This window comes from Neolamprologus multifasciatus, chromosome 8 (assembly GCF_963576455.1).
Source record: "Neolamprologus multifasciatus chromosome 8, fNeoMul1.2, whole genome shotgun sequence".
NCBI lineage: Eukaryota > Metazoa > Chordata > Actinopteri > Cichliformes > Cichlidae > Neolamprologus > Neolamprologus multifasciatus.
In genome coordinates this window covers 6491881-6500991 of record NC_140446.1, presented here as the reverse complement: position 1 = coordinate 6500991, position 9111 = coordinate 6491881, and the positions used below count along the sequence as shown (strand labels likewise).

The window sequence follows — 9111 nt, the reverse complement described above, 5'->3', positions numbered from 1 at the left end:
AAGCAAATATTGCAAATAAAAACTAACAAGCACACAACTTCGGTGTTAGCCTTGTGTGTAGTTTAGTAACTTCTTTATTTGTAGAAGAATTGCTGTTATGATACGTGCTGCACAGAGTCAGGCACCGAGAATCGATGATATGACTCAAACCTAGGGCTGGGCTGTCCTAAAATTTTGGATTTTGAATCTAACTGGTGCATGGATTTGTATGTGTATGTTTGTATGTGCTACTAATTTTGTGCTACTCGAACAGTCTCATAAAAGGAACTTTAATCTTTATTGTCTTAATTTTCCTGGTTAATTAAATAAGAAAAACAATAATTAAATCATCTACTCTGACCACTAGCAGTTTATAAATGGTAAATGGTCTGTCTATGGTCTATTTATATAGCGCTTTACTAGTCCCTAAGGACCCCAAAGCGCTTTACACATCCAGTCATCCACCCATTCATGCACAGGTGATGGCAGCTACATTGTAGCCACAGCCACCCTGGGGCGCACTGACAGAGGCGAGGCTGCCGGGCACTGGCGCCACCGGGCCCTCTGACCACCACCAGTAGGCAACGGGTGAAGTAAAAATTAAGATTATCTGTTTTTAAACTGAACTATATTCATCTATTATCACGTCTTATTCACAAGGCTCTGAACAATAGCTCCAGTTTTGGCCCATTGGTAAATTGGTAATTGCCCACCCCTGCCCTCACTCACACAAAGAAATTATGTTTAGGCACAAGAAACATCATCTGAAAGCACCTCACAAGCTTCTCCATCTGTCCCAATAGCATGTTACAGACAGCTGTCCACATAAAGAAAAAAAATCTCTAAAACTGAAGTTTTTTGCTTTTAGAGAGCTTACATCTTTTTCTTTTTAGTTTGTTTTTATTATTGGTCTTATATAAAGATCACAAAAGTATAAAACTAAAGAATAATTAAACTAAAATAACAGGTTTTGTGGCTGGCCTTATTTTAAATCTCATTTAAAAAAAACTAAATCATCGTCCTCACCTTCTCTAAAACGCACAGCAAATTTATGTAAGATTAATACACATTTAGTGCTCCAATGAGCATTTCTGTTAACAGGATTGGACGTCAAGGTGTGCATGCTTGTTGTAATAAGGGAGCATGTCACACACTGAATTTGTGATGTGCGTGTGTGTGACTGTGTGTAGGTTGTAGCTGCATAACAATATTTTTTTACATGAATCTCTTTATTGTTTTGGTCTTTTCATAGGATTTGTTAACAATAAAGAAACCACCAGCATATATTTGCAATTGGTGCTGCTCTACTTTCAGCAATGAATGTCCCAGTGTAGTGGGATGACAAAATGTTAGTAGGTGTATTAAGATATTCATAGTTCTTCTGAAATGATCAATTAACGCCCCCCAATATTTTCTCCTATATCCTCCTGTGTTTTTATGAACTGGTAGGAGGACATCATGTGGTTCTGTGTAGAGTAGGCCTTGTTAAATTCTTGCATTTATATTATAAATGTTGAAACATGCAAATTCCCAGAATGAAGCACATTATATTTTGGTGCATAAACCAAACAGAGCGGATGTACACAACACTAGACCTAAATTAAACAGGCAGTGTGGTCGGCTTACTTTAAGCATATTCTTCTTTTTGTATTGTATAGGATATTTTCATTTTTTGTTTTTTCTTTTATCTATGTGTCTACCTCGGGTTTCTCCTCATGTGACTTCTTGCTTGTTCACAAGGTACCATAATTAGGGCAAAACTCTGGATGAAACGTGAAAGAGGTTTAACTTGACTAAACCAAAAAGGCCAACTCAAAATGTGTTTCACGCCTGTCAAAATGTTAAATGAGCGCATTTGTCATCAATTGGAACAAGATGTTGGATGGAAATGAGTTGCTAGATCTGGCTGAAAATGATCCAACACACTCTGATCCTTTAGCGGGGAGAATTATGCTTAAAATATGACCTGCCTTGTGATTCCCCATAAACTTACACAATGTTTTATCTTCCCCTGTTTTAATATGCAAACCCAGTGACTGTTGAGCAGAAGGTTTTACTGTTTTTATAGGTTCAGTAAGCCGGCAAATTTGTACCACATGATTACTTAGGAGACTGTTTATTTTGCCGAATGATGTGAGAAGTTCATTAAAAGTATATTCACTGATATTGCTACAACACACAAATGTTTGCCAAGTATGAGAATTTCTTCCAGACTCATAATGTTTGTGAACTGTGTGAACTGTTTAAAAAAGAAAAGAAAGAAGAACAACAAAACTAATGTGAGCAACACAATGTTTGCTGCATTAATAAGAAATGTTTTATATGTACACTTTAATCCGCTTAAAACTTTAAAGCCTGAGCCATGAAATATTTACCAGAAAGTAGTGTCTTAATTGAAAATTCTGTTTAAAAAAAAAAAAAAAATTAATTTGCATATTTGAGTTTTTAACTTCACTCACACTGATCCTTGAAACACTAGATGTTAAGTGGTTAAAGGTATTAGATAATAAAATGTGTAAACTAACTTTATTCAGTTGGAGAATGACAATATGAAGTAATACAGTAACTCTGGCAAAATTGGTTAGTAAGCTGCATTTATAAAGCAGGGCCAGGTGTGAGAGAGAATTAGGTCAGAGGGTGACTGGTCGCCTTAGCAACAGAGGCTTAAGTTAGTGGAAGTTTAAAAAACAGGAAGTGTAGTGCAAAGCTGCAGAGGCATATTAATAAAATACAGGGAGCAGAACTAGTAACACAGAAGGAGTTGTTTTTATCAAAACTATGTGTGACATGTAAAGGACCAAAATAACACCTATATGATACACATTTTTGATTTCTAATGCAAGAGATTTTTGCAACTGGCTTTGGGCTGTGCAGGTCTCTCTCTTCCGGAAGATGATTAAATAAAATAATTATAAATATTTTGACTAACTGAGTCGTGCTCTCTCTATTCAGTAAAAGAATCACAAGAACCAGATTTAATAAAAGTGTACAGGTGCACAGTGGAGATGTGGAAATGACTTGTCATGGAGTCAGCCTCAAGTGGCCAATCCGGGAACTGCAGTTTGGGCACTTTTTTTGGTTTCTTTTGGTTGCTGTGAGCAGTTTATTATTTGTGGGCTTCGTAAAGCTATTTTTACAAACCTGATGCTGGTGCCCAATCTAGAACTGGATCCACACATTTTCACTCTCAAATACTGGTGTTGGTGCCTAAATGCTGACACTGGCACAGCACTACAAAATTGCAGGGTTTAAATTTGGGACCACTGGCATGTTTGACTTGCTATGGATAGGGCTGCCACAAGAAATCCATCAGTAATTAGAATCTGGCTGTTTTGATTTTTTCTACCACAGAAATTTTCCCAACTCCCAATAAGCAATATGCTTGGGTTTTCAAACATAATGCCACCTGGTTCTCAAAGAGCACCAAGGAAGAAAGAACTGGTACTTCACTACTAATTACTTAAAGCTCAATGTCAAACTAAATATGAAGGTTTTATAAAACTGATAGATGCACAGTTATTTCAAATCAGACACAGAATGGGGGGTCTTCAAGTAAAAAAAAAAAAGTAATGGCATGTGTGTATTCTAAGCTCAATCACAAACACAAAAGGAATAGAAGCAAGATGCCTGTAAACTCAAGACTTATTGCGCAATCGTTTTGATCAAACATTTATGGGAGAGTGTGGGAATTTCCCAGCAAAATGGAAAATCTAGCAAATTTCAGACCCTTGTTGGACCTGTGCTAAGTTCAAATCAAATCAAGCTTTTTAGGGCTATTCTCCAGGGTCTTAAAAATATTATAACCCACACACAAACAGCATGCAAACACCCTACCCCCCATATTCAGACACACAACTGAAGCAAAAAGTCTACCAAATGTCCTAGATATTTTGCTGTACACATCCCAAACAACACTTTAACAACTTATGGGTGAAAGCTGTTGATCAGTCTGGAGGTTCTACCTTTTATACTACGGAACTGTTTACCTGATCGTAGTGGTTCACAGAATTTGTGGTGTGAGCGGTCCTTTATAAAACATGTTTCTGCCCGGTTTCGAACCAGGGACCTTTCGCGTGTGAGGCGAACGTGATAACCACTACACTACGGAAACTGCTGCATGGGGTCAGTTTCCAGAGTGTGTGGATTTGCCTCTACATCAGGAGATTAAAAGATATCAGTCTCTCGATTTCTAGGATAGCAGTGTCAGTACTTGGCAACATAAAGCAGGTTACATTTCCAGCAAGTATAATCAGAGTGAACAGGTCAGGTAAGCAGGTGGGTCAAGGGTAGACTTTCCCAAAGCATCCCTGAGCATTGGAAAAGACAAGTGAATAACTATTACGCAGAATTAACTCAAGCAAGCTGATAAGTAACTAAAGGCCTGAGCAATACTACCAAATGAGTATGTTAATAAACTGGCAATGCATATTGAAGGCTGAGTTAAAACACTATGCTGACTGCAGATGGATGACATGTATGGCTGGTCAGGGTTTCTTCCCATCACTGGAAGACATACACTATATTACAAAAGCGTCTTGATGCATCCAGGAAAGTAAATCTCCAAAAGTTGATTCTGTTCATCTGGACGTAGCGTTTTGTGGGAGAAATGTTTCGTCACTCATCCAAGTGACTTCTTCAGTCTCAGCTGACTGCAGGTTGGACTGCAAGTTGACCTGCAGTTTGACCTGACCTGCAGTTTGACCTGCAGTTTGACCAGCAGTTTGACTTGCAGTTTGACCTGCAGTCAGCTGAGACTGAAGAAGTCACTTGGATGAGTGACGAAACGTTTCTCCCACAAAATGCTATGTCCAGATGAACAGAATCAACTTTTGGAGATTGCCAAAAGCATTTATCCGTCCATTCACATCACTGGATTCATGTGTTCAAATCATTTCCATGGTCAGAGATGTATAAAATTAGGCACCTAGGCATGCAAACTGCTTCTCCAAACATCTGTGAGGTCTAAGGAGCTTATTGAATTCCAGCTTTGTACTGTGATAGGATGCAACCTGTGCAATAAGTCCAGTCATTAAATTTCCTCACTAATAAATATTCCAGTCAGCTGGTAGTGATATTATAACAAAGTGGGAATGATAGCAACTCAGGTTCTGTAAAGCAGGGTCAGCAGATATTGAGGTACATAGTGGGCAGAGTTCATCAACTTTCTGCAGTCAGTTATTGCAGATCTCCAAACTTCATGCAGCCTTCAGATTAGTTCAAGAACAGTACATGGAGAGCTTCATAGAATGGGTTTCCATGACCAAGCAGCGGCAAGCCTTGCATCACCAAGTGCAATGCAAAGTGTTGGATGCCGTGGTGTAAAGCAGCTAACCCTAACCTAACCCTAACCCCCTCTAACCCTAACTGGATTCTAAAGGGTTGGGCCACGTGTTATCTGGAGTAACAAATCATGCTTCTCCATCTTGGTTTGGTGATTGCCATGAGAACAGTACTTGTCTGACTGCATTGTGCAGTCACAACAATTTCAGGCTCCCACCTTCATGGGAACAGTTTAGAGATGTCGCCTTCCAGTTCCAACGTGACTGCACACCAGTGCAAAAAACAAGGACCATAAAGACATAGATGAGAGAGTTTGGTGTGGAAGAACTTGACTGACCTGCACAGAGTCCCGACCTCAACCTGAGAGAACACCTTTGGGATTAATTGGAACTGAGACTGCGAGGCCTTCTTGTACGAAATCACTGTCTGACCTCACAAATGCGCTTCTGAAAGAAAAGGCAGGTGCCACACCAGGCAGACAAGGAGAGCAATGACACAGAGTTTTAAGATCTTAACTCTTTTAAAGTGATGTGTTAGGCAGCTCTACACCAAATTAGGGGAACGTTTTTTACGAGATAGACCAGTAAAGTTTAAGAAACTTAAAAATATATACCAAAATACACTGAGGATGTTCCAAAGGTGCCTATTTTGACACAATTTACACTGTTTTTTGGGGTGGAAATCCCCTTTCCTCAAAAAGAGGATGTTTTCTGGTCCAGTTATATGCTTTAAACTAATATTAACAACACTTTTAACTATTGGGCACCAATGACCCTTGTTCTACATTCTCTTCTTGTCCTTTGCTTCTTTTCCCATCTTAATGATAAAAACCCCTAAACCTGGCACAAAGAAAGCACGCCTGTTTCCCATTATAGAAGGAATCACACTCTTAGGTCTTGTTCCAATTGAAAACAGGTTATAGAGAACATTATTTAAACCTGGATAGGAGTGTACTCAAAGATCTAACGACAAAATAAACACACGTTTGGTTCATTTGAGGTTATTTTTAGTGTTAAGATGGGGGTTTATTTTGTTTTATGGATACAAAACACAGCTGACATAATACTATCATGAGGTTTAGCACAATGTGTCCCTGTCAAATATGTGTCTTTGCAGGATTACTGTCACTCTATATTAGTAATCATAACGGACAGATGTGGAACTGGTTGAGTTACAGAGGCAGACATATGGTGTTTTTTTGAATCCTTCAGCTCACCATATATTGTGTTAGTTGATTTCAAGATGAGTCAAATTCAAGACTTATATTTTCTCACATCACCCTTTTAAGTTCTTTTTTTCTGTATTAAATTAAAGCATAGAAGTTCAGTTCAATTCAAGAACAAGTCATCTTATTTACAGAAAACTTGGCACTAAACATAGGAGCCATTCCCTTAGAAATAACATCTGTTTTACCAATAATAAAGTTCCCTCGTTTTTAAAGAATACAGTATTACTGTAACTTTACTAGTAATACAAACTTTACTTTAGATGTTTTTTCACATGTACGTGTATTTGTATTTGTGTACTGATGTGAGTACAGCTTTAATCCTATCTCAGTCCCAGCAGCAGTCTTCTACCTGCTAACATCTACTGGCTTGTTTCACTGCTCACTTCACTTCATGCAAAGCACCATAAAACCTCTGCCCTGCTTGCTCAAGGTGTGAATTGCCTGCCCACAAACACAGACAAAAGGCTTTAAGGCATTTATAGCACCTCATTTTAAATTGTAACCTCAATTTGGAAGAACACTATGATAGGAACATATCGTGCTACAGGGATACAGCCAGATACACAGCGTGGGAGTGACACCTGTACACATTCTGTTCACACTTCTTGAATTGTTCTCGGAGGACAAATTGTATGAATATCGAATATCATTGCATTTATGAATGTGTTCAGACACTTGGATGGAAGTTGATTATTTGGAAATCAAAGTCCAAAAAGTCAATTTATCCTTTAAGGGTTACAGGATGTTGGCCAAATACAGAAAAAACATGTCTGTAGCTTTAAGATTACAAAATAGTGAAGCTGATAAGAAAAACATGGATGCCCCTTTCCCCCCTAACAGTCCAACAAAAAGAACAATGTTAAGCTTTGTAACTCTACACAAAACAGGTAAATTAAGTAAGTAAAAAAGAATGGCAGCGAACCCCTACAAAGTTCTTAAACTCATCAAATCTAGTTATAGAAACCACTTCTGACTATGAGTAAGAAAGACAAAATGTGTGTGTGTGGGGGTGTGGGGGGGGGGGGGGGGGGGGAAACAGAGCTGCAACAGCATGCTGGTTTAAACAAACATAACAAACATCAGCAGCTACTCAACACGCAGGTCGCTAACCAAATCGCAAGGACCACTATTTCAAGGACTTGATATCCAGATATCAGTTTTGCAGAAGAAAGTCACTGAATGTTACGCCTTGTGTTTTTAGGCATTTGCATGGCTTGCAGCTTTAGGGAGCTTCTAACATCTTGAAACTTCCACAACAAACAGAGTAATGCTGATATTCATTCCAGTGTTAATTTTGATAAATGGAAGTCAATTTAAATCTATGGTCTCCAACAATCACCGAAAGAAAAACATTGGTCTCTTTAATGACTAATTTGGATCAAAATGAGCTTTAAGAAAACAAGTCTGCCAATACTAGGTTCACTGTTTCCACTGCCTCCTTCTAGAATGGATACAAGATTTGATCCATGCTAGCGGATCAAAGTGTTACACATAAGTAACATAGCAAAGGAAAAGCTAACCATAAAAACAGAGAGAGAATCCCAAAGACAAACGTGCAAATGCAATGACAAAATAATTTTTCAATATTTCCAATTTTGCCTTAACTTTACCGTCTGCAGATCTTTTAAAATTAGGTCTGAATAATGTAGTCATTGAATATTTTCTGATGCATAAACTGCAAATAAACAATGCGCTATTTTTCGCAGATACTTGTGCAGCAAACATCCGAGCTATGAGGTGAAACTCCCACTTAGCATAGCCATTCACTGGCCATTCAGCCAGTTGAATTGGGCTTTTCTGTCTTTAGCCTGTGGCAATAATGTTGCATGGATTGTGTTCGATTGACAGTTTCTTGTAAACCTAATGGATTTAATCAGAAGTTTAATCATTTATGAATGTGCAACATGTGCCTGTTTTTGTTATTGTGTCATTACTAAAGCACATCTACATTACTTTTGATTTACAAATCTTTCCCAATACATCTAAACCCTTTTTCTTTAAATCATAACTACTGGTGAACAACGCAAAATCAATGCTGACAGTTTTCAATCGTACACCAACCACTAACTGATTTTATTGTCCATAAAGTTTCCACTCTCCAGTTGTCACAAAACATTCAAGCAACTAACAGAAGAACAAACAACACAGCTGATGTAGCACAACTTGCTTTTGCCTTTCCCGGACTATAAATATTTATTACCATGAAGGCCTGGTATCATCTGACACTGCACACTGTAGTTTCAGTAATGCTGAAACGAATTGTTTTCCATTGACCTGAATAAACATACACTCTAAGGGACTTTTCTAAATTTTCCATCCGTCTTGCACTAAGTGTTTTCTTGGAAGTGGGAATGAGGACTAGTCATAACCTCCACCATTCACAGCTCCCCATGGTGGTGGTGGAGGTGGTGGTCTTGGGGGGTGCGGGGGGGTCAAGGTCCATTACAATGGGCAGACATCAGCTTGTCTATTGTCTCTCTTAATCCCTAATTGCACGACCATCAGCGATGTTGATTCTTTACATGCATTACAAGCGTCATTAGCAGAGTCATTAACACAGGGAAAACATGTTGAGGACCGTAGAGAGACAGTTATCTGTCACTGCATTGGGTAAATAGTCAGGG

The 9111-nt window shown here is 38.5% G+C and overlaps 1 non-coding gene across 1 annotated transcript; it reads right to left on the bottom strand.

The window, feature by feature from the left end:
• Positions 1–4017: 4017 nt before the first annotated feature.
• Positions 4018–4090, bottom strand: trnav-cac (transfer RNA valine (anticodon CAC)). The gene has a single exon. It is a non-coding gene; the product is annotated as a tRNA-Val (tRNA).
• Positions 4091–9111: the final 5021 nt, after the last annotated feature.